The 24,446-nt window shown below is 45.5% G+C and overlaps 1 protein-coding gene across 4 annotated transcripts in view; it reads left to right on the plus strand.

Moving 5' to 3' along the window:
• The window catches only part of LOC106610616 (G protein-coupled receptor 137Ba), a 73,413-nt gene that overhangs the window by 15,935 nt on the left and 33,032 nt on the right, over positions 1 to 24,446 (plus strand). The gene's annotated exons all lie outside the window — the stretch shown is intronic.

Raw genomic sequence — 24,446 nt, forward strand, 5'->3', positions numbered from 1 at the left:
TCAACTGATGACCGAAGTCAGCCTGCAGGCACCCAGCCCACCACAAAGAGTTGCTAGAGCGCAATGAGCCAAGTAAAGCCCCCTGGCCAAACCCTCCCCTAACCTGGACGATGCTGGTCCAATTGTGACAGCCAGTTGTGACACAGCTAGGCTGTAGTGACGCTGCGATCCAGTGCCTTAGACCACTGCGCCACTCAGGAGGCCTGACCTCCTGGGCTTTTCACACATGACAGTGTTTACTGAGAATGGTGCGACAAACAAAAAACATCCAGTCAGTGGCAGTCCTGTGGGCGAAAACAGCTCGTTGATGAGAGAGGTCAAAGGAGATTGGCAAGAATTGTGCAAGAAGAAAGGCGAGCTGTTGGCGGTGGTGTGGGGAATGTTTTCCTGCCACAGGTTAGGTCCCTTGATACCAGTTGAGCAATGAACGTGTCTGACACCTTGTAGAATGCCCTGAAGAATTCAGGCTTTTCAGGAGGCAAAGGGGGGTCCAGTCTGGTACTAGATAGGTGTACCTTATAAACTGTCCTGTGAGTGTATGTCTATGTAAAAGATTCCTCTTTCCAGCTTTTCTTCAAAAAAGTAATCATCAGAAGCAACCATTGTAATTATTGAGCAATCTTGGGTAATCAGTGTACAGTAACAGCTCCCGTCAACCTGTAGAAACTAGTACAGCCCCTGTTTTGAAAACCCCGCCTTCGAGGGTGGGAACACAATTGGACAAGGAAGTAGGGCTCCCGTAAGGCTGTAGTCTTTACAAAGCCATGGAAAATGAGTCAACCTAGATATCTTGCAGTGTCCTGGCATATTGAATGGCTCAATTGAACAAAGACAACCATATCTAATCTCTGCTAGCGTCATCATGCAATCAGCGAAACACAAAGGCCACAATAATTACAACAAAACATGACTCCATTCATTTATATTTCCGACAGCAGGCTCATTCAACCGTTGACATCATAAAAATTAAAACATGGTATAGTGCATAATCATAAAGTCTGGAAAAAACACCCCAAATAGTGTATGGTGGGGAATTTTCCCTTCAAGAATAACTTAAGAGAAAAAGATATGAGGAGAGAGGGGCATCCAAAACGTTGGCATGCTTGTGGTGAGTTCTCAAATGCTTTGCTTGACGCCTAACAGTGAAAATGTCTGTATGGACATTGCTTAAGCTTCATTATATTCACTGCTGACATTCAGATCTAGTAAACAACACACAGACACTCACCCTCCTCCCCCTGCCTCACACACTCTCAATCACGCGCACACACACACACAGTGTTGTGTGTCTCACTGACCTGCTTATGGGAGTCATGTGTTTACATTTTGTGTGCACAAGCACACTCCTGTCTGTCACTCCCCAGATATATATACACACACACACACACACACACACACACACACACACACACACACACACACACACACACACACACACACACACACACACACACACACACACACACACACACACACACACACACACACACACACACAGGCTACAGCTTGTTTATTTTCTCTTTTCAAATGTAGGTAACAGGTTAATGCTTTTGGCCACGTTCTCTATTCTCTCGGCACTAGCACAAAAGCAGTGTGTGTGTGAGACTGTCTCCATGCTCATGGGTGAATGACCTGTCTGACTTTTCATGGGAGAGTCAAGTTCAGAATTGAGATGTAAGAGAAATCTGTCCTGTTTCCATAGGAGTGTTTAGGCTACAGGATAGTGGGGGTAGGTTGAGTAGTCAGCTTTTAGTTCTCAGTGTGTCCTGTACAGGGGATAGATAGCTGGAGGCAGGGGCAGCATGGCACACACACACATGCATACATACACGCACGCACGCACACACAAACGCACAAACTGGTAGACATCTTCAGATTGTTTTTCAATATATTATTACACACACACGCTCACACACCCACCCACCCACCCTCCGGCCAAACAAGCTCAGTTTCACTGTTTTATTGTGGTCTGTTTTCCTCCACATTAATACTTCATTTCCCAGGAGAGGGGCTGTGTGTTTCACTGCTGTCAGATTGGATCCAGTCAGAGTCATATAAACAGCTAGACCTAGATAACTGGGCTCTCTACTGAACTGTTGTTGCAGGCATAGAATTAGGAATTAGAATACTTGAATAGGATCTCTATGGTTGCAGCATGACACACACACACACACACACACACACACACACACACACACACACACACACACACACACACACACAGTATCTTCCACTATCTCTTTTTAGACTGTCAGTCCCCACAGTCTAGCTTCCAGGGAAGTCCATAAACATGTCAACTGGTTCTCTAGCACTAGAACACATTCCTGAATCCTGACATCCTGACATCTCTCTAACGTCTCTCTCCCTGCTCTCTGTTTAAAATCGTTTTTTCTCTGTTTATCTGAGTTAGCCCAGTTGAGATAAAAATATATTTTTCAAGAGTGAGCTAGTCATGGGATTGCTAGTCCTGACTGCAATGACCACCCAGTCCTTTTATGACCCCATTTAAATTATGTTTCTCACTACCATTCAAGTAGCTTAGCGGTGATCTATTTGCAGCATGTTTCAGTTCTGATTGTAAAAAAGCTGACCCACCTATGCTAGAAATCAGTTTACTGCTGAATTTATTGACACCTCAATGAATGTAGTGTTAGACAGACGATGTCTACTGCAACAAACCAATACCCAGTTTGGATGAGTAGTCCTAGCCCAGGAGTCTTAGAATTTAGTATCAGTCTGGCTCCCACCCTGAAATACAAACAAATGATTGCTCTGTTTCGCAATAGTTTCACTCTCAAAATTGAATGATTAACAATTTTCAGTGAGGATTCCGAGCTAGCTGGCATCCAGGCTTATATAAACATGAGAAAAGCAATAATTATTAATCCTCCTGTCTCAGCTCTGTCGCCTGGCCTGCCTCCCCTACTTTAGCCCTCTCTCTGTCTGGCACAGTCCAGTCTTAGTCTGCAATCAGATTAGCAACTAGGCTTTCTCCATGGTTGGCTCTGGCTGGCTGGAGAGGCTAGGAAACCAAGAGATTTTCTGACATTCATTCCACTACACGGGTGTTAATCCTTCCCCCAACCCCCTCAACACACTGACACTAACTGACATACACACACTAAGAGGAACGGTCAGATGCACGCATAGACACACACATAAACTGGTACACATTCTCTGAACCGTTCAACGCATTACATTGCACACACACACACACACTGCATGCTCATTAACTCTGAACCTGGTCGTTTCCAAAGTATGTCTATCAGACCACATTTAGACTCAGTCACACAAACATCTAACTATGCCCTCCAGTAAATAACTGTCAGCATCAGGTGATTGTTTCGGTATGATATATTGGATAAAGTAATAAAGACAGACACCAATGTCTAGTTCAATAGCCTTGTTCATGCATTGTACAAATCCCTACACGCGGAGTCCGGGGAACAGTCCGGCTAGTCGATTACCTATCAACTAGACTCCGTAACATCATCCTTTTCAATAGAAAGTGCAAACATAACAGCATAACATTAAATTCTTAACAATCAAGTCATAACAATTAAGAACGCATGACATTTTCTTTTTACTTCAGTTGTCATCTTCCTTTCTTTTAAAATTTTCTTTTTCTTTTTTTCTTTTTTCTTTTCTTTTATTTATTTTTCTTTTTTAAATGTTTATTTTTATAAACAGGAGGACAAGTTAACACAGTCTCTTGCTTACAGAGTAAGCCTGTCCGGTGGCTTGCACAGCCGACCCACCCGTGAGTAAGTATTGGCTCTGACAGGGGTAGTATTAGGGCCACGAGCTGGAGAGCTTGGTGGGGTAGAAGCCTCACCTTCAGTTGGCTCATGTCTCAATTCTGCACCTCTTACCCTTAGGCCTGGACTGTGATCCATCTCATCTAGGTGAGTGTATGGTGTGTTCTGGTTTGTCCGCTCTGCTATGCGCAGATCCACCCGATTGCGACGATAGAGGGAGCCACCAACATCCACCAGGTAAGAGCGTGGTGCAACTCTCTGTAGGCACGTGCCCAGCCTCCAAAGTCCTGTGTGGTCTCCCGGCAGCGGTTTCATCCTTATCGTTTCACCCACCTCCAGTTCTGGTAGGTCTCGAGCAGTCCGGTCGTAGAAGCACTTAGCGAGCTGCTTTCTGCGACGCAGTTTGTCCGTGACGCCAACCATGACGCAGGGCTCAAGTAGCTTGTTAGCTACGGGGATGGTAGTCTTCAGACGTCTGGACAGAAGGCGTTGTGCTGGGCTGCTGTCCATGTTTTCGGTGGGTGTGTTCCTCCACTGTAAGATCGCTTTCCATGGGTCGTTGCTGTCGCGCGGCCCTGCTTAACAGGTTTTTTGCAATCTTGACAGCTGACTCTGCCTTGCCATTTGCTTTTGGGTGTCTTGGAGAGGAGGTTACATGGTCAAACTCCCATTCTGAGGCGAAACGCTTGAACTGTGCAGTGAATTGTGGGCCATTGTCCGTGATTACCTTGTCAGGCTGACCTTGCCTGGCAAACTGCGCCTTGCAGCGCTTTATGACCGTCTCTGCAGACAAGTCAGGGAGCAGTTCAATTTCCCAAAAGTCAGAGTAGTGATCCACAATGAGAAGATAGTCCTTTTGTCTGTGGCTGAATAAGTCCATGCTGACGATTTGCCAGGCCCTTGTGGGCAGTTCGTGTGACATCATGGTTTCCTTTTGCTGTTCATGAGCGTACTCGTTGCACGTGGTACAGTTGCTGACAAAGTCTTTAATTTCTGCTTGCATGTTTGGCCAGTATAATGTTTCACGAGCCTGGCGGTAGCATGCGTCACCTCCAACGTGACTGGAGTGTATGCGGGTAAGCATCTCTGGACGTAGTGATTTGGGAATAATGACCTTCTGACCTCTGAACAAGACGCCATTTTGCACGCTGATCTCATCTCGAAAGGTCCAGTATTCTCTCACTGTGAAAGGTGTCTCCTCTTTCAGGTATGGCCAACCTGCGAGAGCCATGGACTTCAGTGATTGTAGGTGTTCGTCCTTGTCAGTGTGTTGCCTGATCTGGGCTAGGCGGTGATCTGTGACGTTTAAGTAGTCTGCCTGATTGATCTGTTGAACATCTTGTTGTTCCTGCTGTAGCGAACAGATGGCCTGCCGCTGATAGGCAGTGCCTCTGCCTGTACATTGTGCCGTTGCCCTGCTCAGTGTGTCGCTGATGTACATCTCTGGTCCTGGCTTGTAAATGACCTTCAGGCTGTAGTTTTGCAGAGTCAGGAGCATGCTTTGAAGCCTCTTGGGCGCGTTGAGGAGAGGTTTACTGAATATGGCAATGAGTGGTTTGTGGTCAGTTTCAGCGGTGACCAGCTCTCGACCATACAAGTAGTGATGGAATCGCTGGCAAGAGAAGACGATGCTGAGGCACTCTTTCTCAATTTGTGCATAGTTCTGTTCGGTGGGGGTGAGCGCTCTCGAGGCAAACGCAACGGGTTGGCCTTCCTGCATAAGGCAGCATCCAAGTCCCCTTTGACTGGAGTCACTCTGGATTGTGACAGGCTTCGTGACGTCGTAGTAGCGCAACACTGGCATGGATGAAGCCAGAGATTTCATCTCCTGCACCGCTGCCTCGTGCTTGGGTAGCCAGTGCCATGGTGTGTCTTTGTCCAGCAACCGGCGCAGAGGCTCACAGAGTGCTGATAGGTGTGGCATGAACTTTGCAAGATATTCTGCAAAACCGATGAGACGCTGTACTCCTTTTGCATCAGATGGGTTTGGCATGTCGAGGATCGCTCGGACCTTGTCTGGGTCCGGCTTCAGGCCTTTTGCCGAAAGAATGTGGCCATGGAAGTGGACGTCTTTCACCTTGAACTGTAGCTTCTTCAGGCCAAGACGAAGCTTAACTGTTCGACAGCGCTCCATCAGTGCCAGGAGCTTCACATCGTGGTCGCGTTCTGCTTCATCGTCTGTGTCACCACAGCCTACGATCAGGACATCATCAGCGATGGGTTCAATGCCCTTGAGCCCAGCCAGTAACTCGTGCTGCTTGCGTTGGTATACCTCAGGTGCCACTGAGACACCAAACGGGAGCTTGAGCCAGCGTTTCCGACCCCAGGGGGTCCAGAAGGTAGTCATGAAGCTGCTTTCTTCGTCCAGCTTGCATTGAAGGAATGCATCTCGGGCATCCACCAAGGTGAAAATCCTGGCCTTGGGAAGCTTGTAGAGGACATACTCTAGTGTCGGCATGATGTAGTGGGATCGTTTCAATGCTTGGTTCAGATGCTTTGGGTCGATGCAGACCCTCAGCTTCTCTGGTTTTTTCACTATGACCATATTGCTGATCCAGTCAGTTGGTTCGGTCACAGATGTCATGTGGCCATCGGCCTCATACTTGTCCAGCTGGGCCTTCACAGCCACTTTCATTGCAATGGGCACATTGCGAGGAGCACACTGGACTGGAGTGATGCTCTCATCCACTTCAAAGTGTACCTCACCAGGCACTGATTCAACGGGCATGTTGAATACATCGTCATATCTGCTGAGTAGTTGTTCTTTGGACAGGGGTCCATGCTGGACATGATCCACAATGTGCAGGTCATTTGGTACAGTGAACTGCATCAGTCCCAGGCGTTCGCATGTAGAGCCTGAGAGGAGAGGATGTTGACTGGTTTTCACAATCTCAAACTCCAGCTTGTGTTTGCGTCCCCGAATAACACATTCGGTCTCAAAGGTGCCCATAGAGCTCATTAGCTCTCCTGAGTACAGCTTTAGTCTAGTATCGCTGGGCAATAGATGCGTGTCAGGTGCCAGATTGATTTTGTCTTTGTAGCTCATTACGTTGCATGTAGCACCGGAATCCAGTTGACATTGTTGTTGCTTGTTGTGTAATCGTAGTGTCACAAACCATTTCTTCCCTCTTGAGTGTACAGCCCCAATGGATTCATGCATGTAAATGTCACTTTCACTGTTCAGCTCTGAACATTGAGTGACATCATCAACACAGTGAATCTTGCCCTCACTCACCCTTCTTTTGCTTTTGAGACACACTTTTGCAAAGTGATTATTAGTTCCACAAGCTCTGCATGGTTTTCCATAGGCAGGGCAGTGCTCTTTGCCACGTGTGTGCGTATTCCCACAGTATTTACATGCTACTGGGCTCTCTGTGTTCACCGTTCGTGGTGAATTACTCTGCCTTGATTGGTTTTGCCTGAATGTCTGCCTAGCAACAGCGTGAACAGTGTCAACGTCGGAGCGTGGGGTTTCGATTTCCATTGCTCTCATTCTCATGTCAGTGACTTCAGCAGTGCGGCACATTTCGATGGCAGTTACTAATGTTAAGCCTCTCTCTCTCAGTAGACGCCGGCGTGTATCCTCATTTGCAATTCCCAGTACTATTTTGTCACGAATCAATTCATCTTTCAATCCCCGTATTCACAAGTGGCGGATTTTTCTCTCAAACGGGTTACAAAGTTGTGTACTGACTCACCCTCTTCCTGTTTGCAGCTTCCGAAAACGAACCGCTCGTAAATTACGTTTCTGGCGGGTTTGAAGTAATTCTCCAATGCATCCAATATAGCCTTTGCATCACACTGTTGTCGCGCTGTGAGGGTGAGATTGTGCCGGTAGATATGCCTGCATTCGCTGCCCATTAAACTCCTCAGAGTTGCCGCTTGTACCTCGTTGGGTTTCTCATGTAGACCGGTCGCCAGCGCATAGTCCTCGAATTCATCCCTGAAATTGTCCCAATTAGTATTCCAGTCCCCTGTGAGAACCATGGGATTAGGTGGCGGAATGTTCGCTGCCATAGCGATGGAATAGGGGACTTCTTTGCCTTCAGTCATCGAGGTAGGTAGTGATGCTAGCTAACCAGCTAACAACTAGTTGATCAGTGTTGTGAGTAGGAATCGGCGTGTGTTCGCATATGGAACGTAACCGCGCCTATACTGTACTTAGCTACAAAAATAACAAACGTATGGTTTTCGAGCCACTTCTGATACCATGTTTCGGTATGATATATTGGATAAAGTAATAAAGACAGACACCAATGTCTAGTTCAATAGCCTTGTTCATGCATTGTACAAATCCCTACACGCGGAGTCCGGGGAACAGTCCGGCTAGTCGATTACCTATCAACTAGACTCCGTAACAGTGATGTTTAGATTTCAGTGCCGGGTAAATCCATTTGAATTTAATCACTTTTTGTCAGCACCCCTTTTTGATTTGAACGAAACATTCCCTACATATTTGCCCATTGTAGAATTTTTTTATTTTTATTTTTTTAAGTTGATCCCGTTTGCATACTCCTGCATACCATGAGACATCCATGTCTTCATCACAGGAAAAGATAAACAGTTTAGTTTGATATAATTTAAAAAGCTTAGAAACAGGGTTTTGAAACAATTTAAAATGAAAATTGTGATTTCTACCACAAAGATGGCCGCCAGTCCACCAAACGTTAAATGTCAACTTAAAGGGTCAAGTCTATTCTATTATCTATGTACACTATATGATTTCAATAGGTTTCCTGTGGAGGATTGACTATAATTTCAAACAGCAGATATTCCCATTCATGTCAACACGCTCCGATGTCTGTACCTTAAACCATCTTTGTGGTACCATTTTGACATGTGCAGAATACAACAGGTGTAGTCATTACAGTGAAATGCTTACTTACAAGCCCTTAACTTAACCAACAATGCTTTAAGACGTTTTAAGAAAAAATAAATGTTAAGTAAACAATAGAAAAACAAAGTAACAAATAATTCAACAGCAGCCGTAAAATAACAATAGTGAGGCTATATACCGTTCCGGAACTCCAATTTGAGCAGCAGCAGCTGAAAAATGAGCTCCTACAAATATTGAAATTTACATGGTTTTTAGAGTGAAGTACATCGGAAAAAAGCAAAAGAAAACTGCAAGACTGAATAGGAGAAAAAACAAGCAACAAACAAAGAAGATAGGCTTTTGAAAAATAACTATTTTTCATAAAATTGTAGTTATCTTAGCAAGCTGAATTGTTTACCAGTTGCTAAGCAGTTGCTAGGGACTCTTTTGGAAGAAGCTAGCTAGCTAACGAAGAACAACAAAGAATATCTAGTTAACAGAAGAAAAGAAAGAGAAAATCAGGACAGAAGAAAAAGGATATCAAAGTGAAACAGTTCTCTAAAGACACAGGAGACAATAATACAAGAAACAACACTTCTGTAGCTTGTCAACTATGTGTCTGTCTATCCCTGTTCTCTCCTCTCTGCACAGGCCATACAAACGCTTCACACCGCGTGGCCGCTGCCACTCTAACCTGGTGGTCCCAGTGCGCACGACCCACATGGAGTTCCAGGTCTCCGGCAGCCTCTGGAGCTGCCGGTCTGCAGCCAACAAGGCTGAGTTCATCTCAGCCTATGCTACCCTCCAGTCCCTAGACTTCCTGGCGCTGACGGAAACATGGATTACCACAGATAACACTGCTACTCCTACTGCTCTCTCTTCGTCTGCCCACGTGTTCTCGCATACCCCTAGAGCATCGAGCCAGCGGGGTGGTGGCACTGGAATCCTCATGTCTCCCAAGTGGACATTCTCTCTTTCTCCCCTGACCCATCTGTCTATCTCCTCATTTGAATTCCATGCTGTCACAGTTACCAGCCCTTTCAAGCTTAACATCCTTATCATTTATCGCCCTCCAGGTTCCCTTGGAGAGTTCATCAATGAGCTTGACGCCTTGATAAGTTCCTTTCCTGAGGATGGCTCACCTCTCACAGTTCTGGGTGACTTTAACCTCCCCACGTCTACCTTTGACTCATTCCTCTCTGCCTCCTTCTTTCCACTCCTCTCCTCTTTTGACCTCACCCTCTCACCTTCCCCCCCTACTCACAAGGCAGGCAATACGCTTGACCTCATCTTTACTAGATGCTGTTCTTCCACTAATCTCATTGCAACTCCCTTCCAAATCTCCGACCACTACCTTGTATCCTTTTCCCTCTTGCTCTCATCCAACACTTCTCACTCTGCCCCTACTCGGATGGTATTGCGCCGTCCCAACCTTCGCTCTCTCTCTCCCGCTACTCTCTCCTCTTCCATCCTATCATCTCTTCCCTCTGCTCAAACCTTCTCCAACCTATCTCCTGATTCTGCCTCCTCAACCCTCCTCTCCTCCCTTTCTGCATCCTTTGATTTTCTCTGTCCCCAATCCTCCAGGCCGGCTCGGTCCTCCCCTCCTGCTCCGTGGCTCGACGACTCACTACGAGCTCACAGAACAAGGCTCCGGGCAGCCGAGCGGAAATGGAGGAAAACTCGCCTCCCCTGCGGACCTGGCATCCTTTCACTCACTCCTCTCTACATTCTCCTCTTCTGTCTCTGCTGCTAAAGCCACTTTCTACCACTCTAAATTCCAAGCATCTGCCTCTAACCCTAGGAAGCTCTTTGCTACCTTCTCCTCCCTCCTGAATCCTCCTCCCCCTCCCCCCCCCCTCCTCCCTCTCTGCGGATGACTTCGTCAACCATTTTGAAAAGATGGTTGACGATATCCGATCCTCGTTTGCTAAGTCAAACGACACCGCTGGTCCTGCTCACACTGCCCTACCCTGTGCTTTGACCTCTTTCTCCCCTCTCTCTCCAGATGAAATCTCGCGTCTTGTGACGGCCGGCCGCCCAACAACCTGCCCACTTGACCCTATCCCCTCCTATCTTCTCCAGACCATTTCCGGAGACCTTCTCCCCTTCCTCACCTCGCTCATTAACTCATCCTTGACCGCTGGCTACGTCCCTTCCGTCTTCAAGAGAGCGAGAGTTGCACCCCTTCTGAAAAAACCTACACTCGATCCCTCCGATGTCAACAACTACAGACCAGTATCCCTTCTTTCTTTTCTCTCCAAAACTCTTGAACGTGCCGTCCTTGGCCAGCTCTCCTGCTATCTCTCTCAGAATGACCTTCTTGATCCTAATCAGTCAGGTTTCAAGACTGGGCATTCAACTGAGACTGCACTTCTCTGTGTCACGGAGGCTCTCCGCACTGCTAAAGCTAACTCTCTCTCCTCTGCTCTCATCCTTCTAGACCTATCTGCTGCCTTTGATACTGTGAACCATCAGATCCTCCTCTCCACCCTCTCCGAGTTGGGCATCTCCGGCGCGGCCCACGCTTGGATTGCGTCCTACCTGACAGGTCGCTGTCAGGTCGCTGTCTCCGCACCATGCGCTCTCACCACTGGTGTCCCCCAGGGCTCTGTTCTAGGCCCTCTCCTATTCTCGCTATACACCAAGTCACTTGGCTCTGTCATATCCTCACATGGTCTCTCCTATCATTGCTATGCAGACGACACACAATTAATCTTCTCCTTTCCCCCTTCTGATAACCAGGCGGCGAGTCGCATCTCTGCATGTCTGTCAGACATATCAGTGTGGATGACGGATCACCAGCTCAAGCTGAACCTCGGCAAGACGGAGCTGTCCTTCCTCCCGGGGAAGGACTGCCCGTTCCATGATCTCGCCATCACGGTTGACAACTCCCTTGTGTCCTCCTCCCAGAGTGCTAAGAACCTTGGCGTGATCCTGGACAACACCCTGTCGTTCTCCACTAACATCAAGGCGGTGACCCGATCCTGTAGGTTCATGCTCTACAACATTCGCAGAGTACGACCCTGCCTCACACAGGACGCGGCGCAGGTCCTAATCCAGGCACTTGTCATCTCCCGTCTGGATTACTGCAACTCGCTGTTGGCTGGGCTCCCTGCCTGTGCCATTAAACCCCTACAACTCATCCAGAACGCCGCAGCCCGTCTGGTGTTCAACCTTCCCAAGTTCTCTCACGTCACCCCGCTCCTCCGCTCTCTCCACTGGCTTCCAGTTGAAGCTCGCATCCGCTACAAGACCATGGTGATTGCCTACGGAGCTGTGAAGGGAACGGCACCTCCATACCTTCAGGCTCTGATCAGGCCCTACACCCAAACAAGGGCACTGCGTTCATCCACCACTGGCCTGCTGGCCCCCCTACCTCTGAGGAAGCACAGTTCCCGCTCAGCCAGGTCAAAACTGTTCGCTGCTCTGGCACCCCAATGGTGGAACAAGCTCCCTTACGACGCCAGGACAGCGGAGTCAATCACCACCTTCCGGAGACACCTGAAACCCCACCTCTTTAAGGAATACCTAGGATAGGATAAAGTAATCCTTCTAACCCCCCCCCCCTTAAAAGATTTAGATGCACTATTGTAAAGTGGTTGTTCCACTGGATATCATAAGGTGAATGCACCATTTTGTAAGTCGCTCTGGATAAGAGCGTCTGCTAAATGACTTAAATGTTAAATGTAAATGTAATATACAGGGGGTACCGGTACAGAGTCAATGTGCGGGGGCACCGGTTAGTTGAGGTAATTGAGGTAATATGTAAGTAGAGAATAAACAGAGAGTAGCAGCAGTTTAAAAGAGGAATCTGGGTAGCCCTTTGATTAGCTGTTCAGGAGTCTTATGCCTTGGGGGTGAGAAGCTGTTAAGAAGCCTTTTGGACCTAGACTTGCCGCTCCGGTACTGCTTGCTGTGCGATAGCAGAGAGAACAGTCTATGACTTAGGGTGGCTGGAGTCTTTTACCATTTTTAGGGCCTTCCTCTGACACGGCCTGGTATAGAGTTCTGTAGTGCCTTGCGGTCGGAGGCCGAGCAGTTGCCATACCAGGCAGTGATGCAACCAGTCAGGATGCTCTTGGTGGTGCAGCTGTAGAACCTTTTGAGGACCCATGCCAAATCTTTTCATTCTCCTGAGGGGGAATAGGTTTTGTCGTGCCCTCTTCACGACTGTGTATTTGGACCATGATAGTTTGTTGGTGATGTGGACACCAAGGAACTTGAAGCTCTCAACCTGTTCCACTACAGCCCCATCGCTGAGAATGGGGGCGTGCTCAGTCCTCCTTTTCCTGCAGTCCACAATCATCTCCTTTGTCTTGATCACAATGAGGGAGAGGTTGTTGTCCTGGCACCTCACGGCCAGGTCTCTGACCTCCTCCCTATAGGCGGTCTTGTCGTTGTCGGTGATCAGGCCTACCACTGTTGTGTCATCAGGAAGGTTGATGATGGTGTTGGAGTCGTGCCTGGCCATGCAGTCATGAGTGAACAGGGAGTACAGGAGGGGACTGAGCACGCACCTCTGAGGGGCCCCCGTGTTGAGGATTAACGTGGCGGATGTGTTGTTACCTACCCTTATCACCTGGGGGCGGCCGTCAGGAAGTCCAGGATCCAGTTGCAGAGGGAGGTGTTTAGTCCCAGGGTCCTTAGCTTAGTGAAGGCACTATGGTGTTGAAAGCTGTGTTGTAGTCAATGAACAGCATTCTCACATAGGTGTTCCTTTTGTCCAGGTGGGAAAGGGCAGTGTGGAATGCAATAGAGATTGCACCATCTGTGGATCTGTTGGGGCGGTATGCAAATTGGATTGGGTCTAGGGTTTCTGGGATAATGGTGTTGATGTGCGCCCTGGCTAGCCTTTTAAAGCACTTCATGGCTACAGACGTGTGTGTGTGCTACGGGTCGGTAGTCATTTAGGCAGGTTACCTTGGTGTTCTTGGGTTCTTGACTGTACGTGCAGTCACTGTGGGGACAATGTCATCGATGCACTTATTGATGAAGCCAGTGACTGATGTGGTGTACTCCTCAATGCAATTGGGAGAATCCCGGAACATATTCCAGTCTGTGCTAGCAAAACAGTCCTGTAGCTTAGCATCTGCTTCATTTGACCACTTTCTTAGTGACCGAGGCACTGGTGCACATGTTGCACATTTAACATGCTGGTAGAAATGAGGTAAAACGGGTTTAAGTTTCCCTGCATTAAAGTCCCCGGCCACTAGGAGCGCCGCCTCAGGATGAGCGTTTTCCTGTTTGCTTATGGACATATACAGCTCATTGTGTGCGGTCTTAGTGCTATCATCAGTTTGGTGGTAAATAGACAGCTACGAAGAATATAGATGAAAACTCTCTTGGTAAATAGTGTGGTCTACAGCTTATCATGAGATTCTCTACCTCAGGCAAGCAAAACCTTGAGACTTCCTTAGATTTTGTACACCAGCTGTTGTTTACAAATATACATAGACCCCTACCCCTTGTCTTACCAGAGGCCGCTCTTCTATCCTGCCGAAAAAGCTTAAAATCCGCCAGCTGTATGTTATTCTTGTTGTCGTTCAGCCACGACTCGGTGAAACATAAGATATTACAGTTTTAATGTCCGGTTGGTAGGATATACGTGCTCGTAGCTCATCTACTTTATTATCCAATTTTTGTACATTGGCTAATAGGACCGATGGTAAAGGTAGATTACCAGCTCGTCGTCGGATCCTTACAAGGCACCCCGATCTTTGTCCCCGATATCTCCGTCTCTTTCTCCTGCGAATGACGGAGATGAGGACCTTGTCGGGCGTCTGAAGTAAATCATTCCCGTCTGACTCGTTAAAGAAAAACTATTCCTCTGGTATGGGGTGAGTAATCGCTGTCCTCATATCTAGAAGCTCTTTTCAGTCAGAAGACACGGTGGCAGAAACATTATGTACAAAATAAGTTACAAATAATGTGAAAAAACACACACAATAGCACAATTGGTTAGGAGATCGTAAAACGGCAGCCATCTCCTCCGGCGCCATTATCTGTAGTTTTTTGTTGTTGTAAATTTGTACATTTATCAGCCAAAACATGGCACCCACCGTGTATTCAACAGCATGCTGTGTGTCAACCGATGGTGGGCAGAACACAAAAACGTCACATTATGTAAAATAGGGTCTAAACTACAACATAATACGAAAAAAAAATGCAATTTATGCATTTTTAGATCATTGTCATTCAAGGTGGGGAAAAAATAAATAATTTGTATTAAGTGATGAAGTAGTTTGATCACCCTGTCTGTAATTTTTTCCGGTGATGAATGTCTCATTGTAGCAAAATTGGTAACTTTGAATACTTTTCTCTTGAATGTTTTGGCATTCAGGCCCAAAAAGTCACTTTCTGACCCCTTCTTCCATGGGTAAACATGTATAGAAAGTTTAAAACAAAAGGAATGCTGTCAAAAAGTTATTGAATTCAAATGGATTTACCCTGCTGTTTAATCCTCCCTCAGCCCTGGTCCTGGCTTCCATTTGAAGGGAATTCTGTTGAGGATACTGATGTTTTATGCCCCTATATTTCCCTTTTCACACTATTGTGCTGACCTGAATTCGTTTTGATGCTGGCTTGGATGTTTTTGATTCAGATTCTCCTTTCCAGCATGGTTCCAGCAACTATGGTGGATGTGTGCAAATCAGTGCAGTATAGTTTGGCTCGGCTTAGTAGTGTAAAAAGAGTATAGAGGTTCCTTTGCAGGAGTACAGCTTCTCGGGTTGCTGGGCATTTCCATAACAAATCAGTACAGTAATGGGGACACTGGACACCCCTGTAAGTGTTACAATGTAAATGTGTGTCCAACCCACATTTTCAGAGTCAATTTGTAGATTCTAATTCAAATCATTGTCCCTTGCATGGGGATGACTATCAAGAGAAACACAAACGAAAACACAATGATGAGAGCTGAGTGCTTGTGAAGCTGTCAACAAGTAGTGCGGGGTATAGCAATCAGATGCAAATGGAGTGTTAAAAAGGGAGAGCCTGCATGTGCCTTTTTGTTTGTTTTACATTTCCAGTGTGGTGGGTACAGCAGCTCACACAGCAGGTGGTGTATATGTGTTTGTGTGAATATTGAAGCTCTGAAGGTGTGTGTGTGGCCTGCTATGATTCTAGATGAGAGATGGCTGTTGATTCACTCAAGGGACCAGCACAATGTGTCAAACATCTATTAAGGTGTGTCACTCAGCTGTCCACAGCCTCAATGACAAGGATGACCCACATGGCACATGTTATCAATCGATCAAATGTATTTATAAAGACCTTTTTACAGAAACCCACCCTAAAAACCCAAACCGCAAACAATGCAGATGTAGAAGCACGGTGGCTAACAAAAACTCCCTAGAAAGGCGGAAACCTAGAGAGGAACCAGGCTCTGAGGGGGTAGCCAGTCCTCTTTTGGCTGTCCCGAGTGGAGATTACAACAGTACATGTCCAAGATGTCCAAGATGTTCAAATGTTCATAGATGACCAGCAGGGCAGGGTCAAATAATAATAATCACAGTGGTTGTAGAGGGTGCAACAGGTCAGCACCTCAGGAGTAAATGTCAGTTGGCTTTTCATAGCCAATCATTCAGAGTTAGAGACAGCAGTTGCGGTAGAGAGAGAGCGAGTCGAAAACAGCAGGTCCGGGACAAGGTACCACGTCCGGTGAACGGGTCAGGGTCCATAGCCGCAGGCAGAACAGTTGAAACTGCAGCAGCAGCATGACCAGGTGGACTGGGGACAGCAAGGAGTCATCAGGCCAGGTAGTCCTGAGGCATGGTCTTAGGGCTCAGGTCCTCCGAGAGAAAAGAGAGAGCGTTAGAGGGAGCATACTTAAATTCACACAGGACACCTGATGAGACAGGAGAAATACTCCAGATATAACAGACTGATCCTAGCCCCCTGACACAAACTGTTGCAGCATAAATACTGGAGGCTGAGACAGGAGGGGTCGGGAGACACTGTGGCCCCGTCCGATGACACCCCCGGACAGGGCCAACCAGGCAGGATATAACCCCACCCACTTTGCCAAAGCACAGCCCCCACATCATTACTAACCGTCTCAGTCGGAAGTTTAAATACACCTTAGCCAAATACATTTAAACTCAGTTTTTCACAATTCCTGACATTTAATCCTAGTAAAAATTACCTGTCTTAGGTCAGTTTGGATCAACACTTTATTTTAAGAATGTGAAATGTCAGAATAATAGTAGAGAGAATTATTTATTTCAGCTTTTATTTCTTTCATCACATTCCCAGTGGTTCAGAAGTTTACATACACTCAATTAGTATTTGGTAGCATTGCCTTTAAATTGTTTAACTTGGGTCAAACGTTTCAGGTAGCCTTCAACAAGCTTCCCACAATAAGTTGGGTGCATTTTGGCCCATTCCTCCTGAAAGAGCTGGTGTAACTGAGTCAGGTTTGTAGGCCTCCTTGCTCGCACACGCTTTTTCAGTTCTGCCCACACATTTTCTATAGGATTGAGGTCAGGGCTTTGTGATGGCCACTCCAATACCTTGAATTTGTTGTCCTTAAGCCATTTTGCCACAACTTTGGAAGTATGCTTGGGGTCATTGTCCATTTGGAAGACCCATTTGCGACCAAGCTTCAACTTCCTGACTGATGTCTTGAGATGTTGCTTCAATATATCCACATAATTTCCCTTCCTCATGATGCCGTTTTTTTTCTGAAGTGCACCAGTCTCTCTTGCAGCAAAGCACTCCCACAACATGATTCTACCCCCCCTGTGCTTCGCGGTTGGGATGGTGTTCTTTGGCTTGCAAGCTCCCCATTTTTCCTCCAAACATAACGATGGTCATTATGGCCAAACCGTTCTATTTTTGTTTCATCAGACCAGACCAAAAAGTGCGATCTTTGTCCCCATGTGCAGTTGCAAACCATAGTCTGGCTTTTTTATGGTGGTTTTAGAGCAGTGGCTTCTTCCTTGCTGAGCAGCCTTTCAGGTTATTTTTTACAATTTATTTCACCTTTATTTAACAGAGACTTGTAGATGACCTGGAGCCAGTGGGTTTGGCGACGAATATGACTCGAGGGCCAGCCAACGAGAGTGTACAGGTCTCTGTGGTGGGTAGTATATGGGGCTTTGGTGACAAAACGGATGGAACTGTGGTAGACTGAATCCAATTTGTTGAGTAGAGAGGCTATTTTGTAAATGACATCGCCGAAGTCTAGGATCGGTAGGATAGTCAGTTTTACGAGGGTATGTTTGGCAGCATACGTGAAGGATGCTTTGATGCGGAATAGGAAGCTGATTCTAGATTTAATTTTGGATTGGAGATGTTTAATGTGAGTCTGGAAGGAGAGTGTACAGTCTAACCAGACACCTAGGTATTTGTAGTTGTCCACATATTCTAAGTCAGAACTGTCCAGAGTAGTGATGCTGGACGGGTGAGCAGGTGCGGGCAGTGATCGATTGAAGAGCATGCATTTAATTTTACTTGCTTTTAACCTCTTGGGGCTATGTGGGACGCTAGCTTGCCACCCGTGGTGCACCCTATCAACAGCAGGTGCATTTCAAGAGCGGCAAATTTGAAACCAAATAAATGTCAAAATTCAAATTTTTCAAACATACAACTATCTTACACCCTTTGAAAGATAAACATCTCCTTAATCTAACCACGTTGTCCGATTTCAAAAAGGTTTTACGGCGAAAGGATAAAGTTAGATTATGTTAGGAGAGTACATTGACAAAAGCTGTGTGTAATGTTTTGTCAATTCAAAGACAGGCGTCACCAAAACCATAAAACCAGCTAAAATGATGCACTAACCTTTGACAATCTCCATCAGATGACACTCCTAGGACATTATGTTAGACAATACATGCATTTTTAGTTCTATCAAGTTCATATTTATATCCAAAAACAGCGTTTTACTATGGCGTTGATGTTCAGGAAATCGTTTCCCTCCAATAACCGGCAGTCAAGTCAGCACAACAAATTAAATAATTAATATTAGAAAACATTGGTAAAATATTATATTGTCATTTAAAGAATTATAGATTTACATCTCTTGAACGCAATCGACTTGCCAGATTTAAAAATAACCTTACTGGGAAATCACACTTTGCAATAATCTGAGCACTGCGCCCAGAAAAATACGCTTTGCGATACAGACAAACGGCCATGTTGGAGAGATCTAAAATCGAAAATACTATGTAAATAATCCATTACCTTTGATTCTCTTCATCAGATGTCACTTCCAGGAATCCCAGGTCCATAACGAATGTAGTTTTGTTCAAAAAAGCTCATCATTTATGTCCAAAAAGCTCCGTGTTGTTAGCACATGGACTTCACTTCATGAACGAGGGGAAAAAATATATTTACGTTCGTTCAAACATGTCAAACGTTGTATAGCATAAATCATTAGTGCCTTTTTTAACCAGAACATGAATAATATTCAAGGTGGACGAATGCATTCTCTTTTAAAACGTATTGGAACGAGGGTACCCAACATGACCTCGCGCGCCAGAGTCTAATCGGCCATCACCGTTCCAAGGCTCTTGTTCGGTCAGATCTCACAGTAGAAGACTCAAAACACTTTGTAAAGGCTGGTGACATCTAGTGGAAGCAATAGGAAGTGCCAAAACATTAATAAGCCCCTGTGTGTTTCAATGGCATAGGCTTAAAGGTAATTCAACACATCAGGTATCCACTTCCTGTCAGAATCTGTCTCAGGGTTTTGCCTGCCAAATGAGTTCTGTTATACTCACAGACACCATTCAAACAGTTTTAGAAACTTTAGGGTGTTTTCTATCCAAATCTATTAATAATATGCATATTCTAGTTACTGGGTAGGATTAGTAACCAGATTAAATCGGGTACGTTTTTTTATCCAGCCGTGAAAATACTGCCCCCTAGCCCCAACAGGTTAAGAGCAGTTGGAGGCCACGGAAGGAGTGTTGTATGGCATTGAAGCTCGTCTGAAGGTTAGTTAACACAGTGTCCAAAGAAGGCCAGAGGTATACAGAATGGTGTCGTCTGCGTAGAGGTGGATCAGAGAATCACCAGCAGCGAGAGCGACATCATTGATGTATACAGAGAAGAGAGTCGCCCCGAGAATTGAACCCTGTGGCACCCCCATAGAGATTGCCAGAGGTCCGGACAACAGGCCCTCCGATTTGACATACTGAACTCTATCAGAGAAGTAGTTGGTGACCCAGGCGAGGCAGTCATTTGAGAAACCAAGGCTGTTGAGTCTGCTAATAACAATGTTGTGATTGACAGAGTCGAAAGCCTTAGCCAGTTTGATGAATACGGCTGCACTGTAATGTCTCTTATCCATGGCGGTTATGATATCCTTTAGGACCTTGAGCTTGGCTGAGGTGCACCCATGACCAGCTCTGAAACCAGATTGCATAGCGGAGAAGGTACGGTGGGATTCGAAATGATAGGTCATCTGTTTGTTAACTTGGCTTTCGAAGACCTTAGAAAGGCAGGGTAGAATAGATATAGGTCTGTAGCAGTTTGGGTCTAGAGTGTCTCCCCCTTTTGAAGAGGGGGATGACCGCGGCAGCTTTCCAATCTATGGGAATCTCAGACGATACGAAAGAGGTTGAACAGGCTAGTAATAGGGGTTGCAACGATTTCGGCAGATAATTTTAGAAAGAGTGGGTCCAGATTGTCTAGCCCGGCTGATTTGTAGGGGTCCAGATTTTGCAGCTCTTTCAGAACATCAGCTATCTGGATTTGTGTGAAGGAGAGGTGGGGGAGGTTTGGGCGAGTTGCTGTGGGGAGCGCAGGGCTGTTGACCTGGGTAGGGGTAGCCAGGTGGAAAGCATGGCCAGCTGTAGAAAAATGCTTATTGAAATTTTCTATTATAGTGGATTTATCGGTGGTAAGTGTTTTCCTAGCCTCAGTGCAGTGGGCAGCTGGGAGGAGGTGCTCTTATTTTCCATGGACTTTACAGTGTCCCAGAACTTTTTGAGTTTGTGCTACCGGATGCAAATTTCTGTTTGAAAAAGCTAGCCTTCGCTTTCCTAACTGCCTGTGTATATTTGTTCCTAACTTCCCTGAAAAGTTGCATATCACGGGGCTGTTCGATGTTAATGCAGAACGCCACAGGATGTTTTTGTGCTGGTCAAGGGCAGTCAGGTCTGGAGAGAACCAAGGGCTATATCTGTTCCTGGTTCTAAATTTTTTTAATGGGGCATGCTTATTTAAGATGGTGAGGAAGGAACTTTTAAAGAATAACCAGGCATCCTCTACTGACGGGATGAGGTCAATATCCTTCCAGGATACCCGGGCCAGGTCGATTAGAAAGGCCTGCTCGCTGAAGTGTTTTAGGGAGCGTTTGACAGTGATGAGGGGTGGTCGTTTGACCACAGACCCATTAATGGATGCAGGCAATGAGGCAGTGATCGCTGAGGTCTTGGTTGAAAACAGCAGAGGTATATTTGGAGGGCAAGTTGGTTAGGATGATATCTATGAGGGTGCCCGTGTTTACGGATTTGGGGTTGTACCTGGTGGTTGTACCTGGTGGGTTCAGCACGAGCTCTGAGGATAGATGTGGGGGCAATCAATTCACATATGGTGTCCAGGGTAGAGGGTGGTCTATAGCAAGCGGCAACGGTGAGAGACTTGTTTCTGGAAAGATGGATTTTTAAAAGTAGAAGCTCGAATTGTTTGGGTACAGACCTGGATAGTAAGACAGAACTCTGCAGGCTATCTCTGCAGTAGATTGCAACTTGTTTTAATGTTGATATAGATACTTTTGTACCTGTTTCCTCCATTATCTTCAAAGGTCCTTTGCTGTTGTTCTGGGATTGATTTGCACTTTTCGACCCAAACTTGTGGAGGTCTACAATTTTTTTCTGAGGTCTTGTCTGATTTCTTTTGATTTTCCCATGATGTCAAGCAGAGAGACACTGAGTTTTAAGGTAGGCCTTGAAGTACATCCACAGGTACACCTCCATTTGACTCAAATTATGTCAATTAGCCTATCAGATCTTCTAAAGCCATGACATCATTTTCTGGAATTTTCCAAGCTGTTTAAAGGCACAGTCAACTTAGTGTATGTACACTTCTGACACGCTGGAATTGTGATGCAGTGAATTATAAGTTAAGTAATCTGTCTGTAAACAATTGTTGGAAAAATTACTTGTGTCATGCACAAAGTAGATGTTCTAACCGACTTGCCAAAACTATAGTTTGTTAACAAGAAATTTGTGGAGTAGTTGAAAAACAAGTTTTAATATTCCAACCTGAGTGTATGTAAACTTCCGACTTCAACTGTATATTGTATGTCTCTCGTTCTCTCTCTGTCTCTGTCTCTCTCTGTCTCTCTCTGTCTCTCTATTACACACACACACACACAGATAGAGCTGGGCCAGGGGGCCCAGTGTTAATGATTACATCTTATCCTCATGGTGTGTAAACCGCTGTGGATAATGATTTGTGTAGGCCCTATGATGGCTCTGTCTGTGCTCCACTCCTTTTTCTCAAGGACTGCTTCATCAATGAGGATTAGAAAGAAGGGAAGGGACACAGCGGTTCAGGGGTGGAGGGAAGAGGAGAGTCTGTATCCCCTGCTGATCCCCCACTCTTCATCTGGCTTCCAGCCAGCCCCAAAGATTTAGCCCAGATTTTAGGTCTATCTGGGCACAACCTTGCTTATAGACGCTGACTGGTAATTTCTCATCAAGCCTCTGTGGCAGACCGCCAAGGCATTGTCAGCAGAGACCTTAACCCCATCCGTGCCAGCGTCCCCCGACAATCAGACTGTTGGTCCGCAGATGTTGCCGAACAGTTGGTCTCCTTTGTCCACAGAATTTGACCCTTTTCACACTATTGTGCCATCCCAAGCTTAACATTTTACCCCCTTTCGTCCACAACCAAAGTGTGCACCCCAAGTAGGGGACAACGACTGCCCCCTCATTGAAGCCACGAAGTTCAATGCTGACCGCATTACTGCAGGCATTGTTTGCAGAAAACAGGATCCGTCATTATAGTGAAGGTGAAAATGGCAATCTTCGTGTAAATAAAATACATTCTGAAGACAATCATGGGACCAATAATTACTTCTATTACACCAGTTGTATGCACTTGAACATATTATTTAAAAATTGCACACATAAAAAGTTATTGGGGTAATTTAGTTGCTCAAGGCAGCCTGCGGTACCCATTTGGCCTTCAACTTGAGATACTTTATGAAAGGGGGCAGCACTGAGCTAGCCTGCAACATCACTTCCTGGAGTATCTCAAACTGAGCATGTTATGTCAACATAAATCTCCCACGCCTCACCGATATCCAATGGTAGAGCGTGGCGTGAAATACAAAAAACCTTAAAAATGCTTTGACTTCAATTTCTCAAACATTTGACACTATTTGAAAGATAAGACTCGTTAATCCAACCACATTGTCCGATTTCAAAAAGGCTTTACAGCGAAAGCAAAACATTAGATTATGTTAGGAGAGTACCCAGCTAAAAATAATCACACAGCCATTTTCAAAGCAAGCATATATGTCACAAAAACCCAAACCACAGCTAAATGCAGCACTAACCTTTGATCTTCATCAGATGACACTCCTAGGACATTGTTATACAATACATGCATGTTTTGTTCAATCAAGTTCATATTTATATCAAAAACCAGCTTTTTACATTAGCATGTGATGTTCAGAACTAGCATACCCACCCAAAACTTCCGGTGAATTTACTAACAACGAAAATACATTACAATTATTTTAAGAATTATAGATACAGAACTCCTTTATGCAATCGCTATGTCCAATTTTTAAAATAGCTTTTCGGCGAAAGCACATTTTGCAATATTCTGAGTACATAGCTCAGCCATCACAGGCTAGCTATTCAGACACCTGCCAACTTCGGGGCAACCTAAACTCAGAATTACTATTAGAAAAATTGTATTACCTTTGCTGTTCTTCGTCAGAATGCACTCCCAGGACTGCTACTTCCACAACAAATGTTGTTTTTGTTCCAAATAATCCATAGTTATGTCCAGATATCCCCGTTTTGTTCATGCGTTCAGGTCACTATCCAAAGGGTAACGCGCGAGCGCATTTCGAGACCAAAAATTTCAAAATGTTCCATTACCGTACCTAGAAGCATGTCAAATGCTGTTTAAAATCAATTTTTATGCAATTTTTCTTGTAAAATAGCAATAATATTCCAACCGGACAATGTTGTATTCATTCAAAGAGGAAAAGAAAAAATGGCGAGGTCTCGTGAACGCGCATCTCTAATCTCTCTGTCACCAGGCAGTCCACTGACAAACTGGGCTCCTGTTATCTTCCCAGAGACAGACGTGTCAATCCGGTTTCTGAAGGCTTTAGAGAGCCAATGGAAGCCTTAGAAAGTGTCACGTAACAGCTCAGATACTGTAATTTTGATAGAAATGCAACAGAAGGACTACAAATTGTCAGACAGGCCACTTCCTGCTTGGAATCTTCTCAGGGTTTTGCCTGCCATTTGAGTTCAGTTATACTCAGACACCATTCAAACAGTTTTAGAAACTTTAGAGTATTTTCTATCCAAATCTACTAATTATATGCATATTCTAGTTTCTGGGCAAGAGTAGTAACCAGATTAAATCGGGTACGTTTTTTTCACCCGGCCGTGAAAATACTGCCCCCTATCCACAACAGGTTTTAAGAGACTTCCTGGCCTTCAAATGCACTATTGAGTTTTCACATAGGAACGAATGGTGTCACGTGATCGATGGCTTTGTCCATTCATATATACAGAGTCATTGAGCCCACCAGCCCGGCATCCATCTTTGTGATTCACATTGGTGGCCATTTTGAGTCAGACTGCTTCCACCACATATTGGCCAGTCGCACATGCTTTTCTGTTCTCCTCAGTAATATCAATGTTTGAATATTTAATGACGAGTAA

This window comes from Salmo salar, chromosome ssa09 (assembly GCF_905237065.1).
Source record: "Salmo salar chromosome ssa09, Ssal_v3.1, whole genome shotgun sequence".
Classification (NCBI taxonomy): domain Eukaryota; kingdom Metazoa; phylum Chordata; class Actinopteri; order Salmoniformes; family Salmonidae; genus Salmo; species Salmo salar.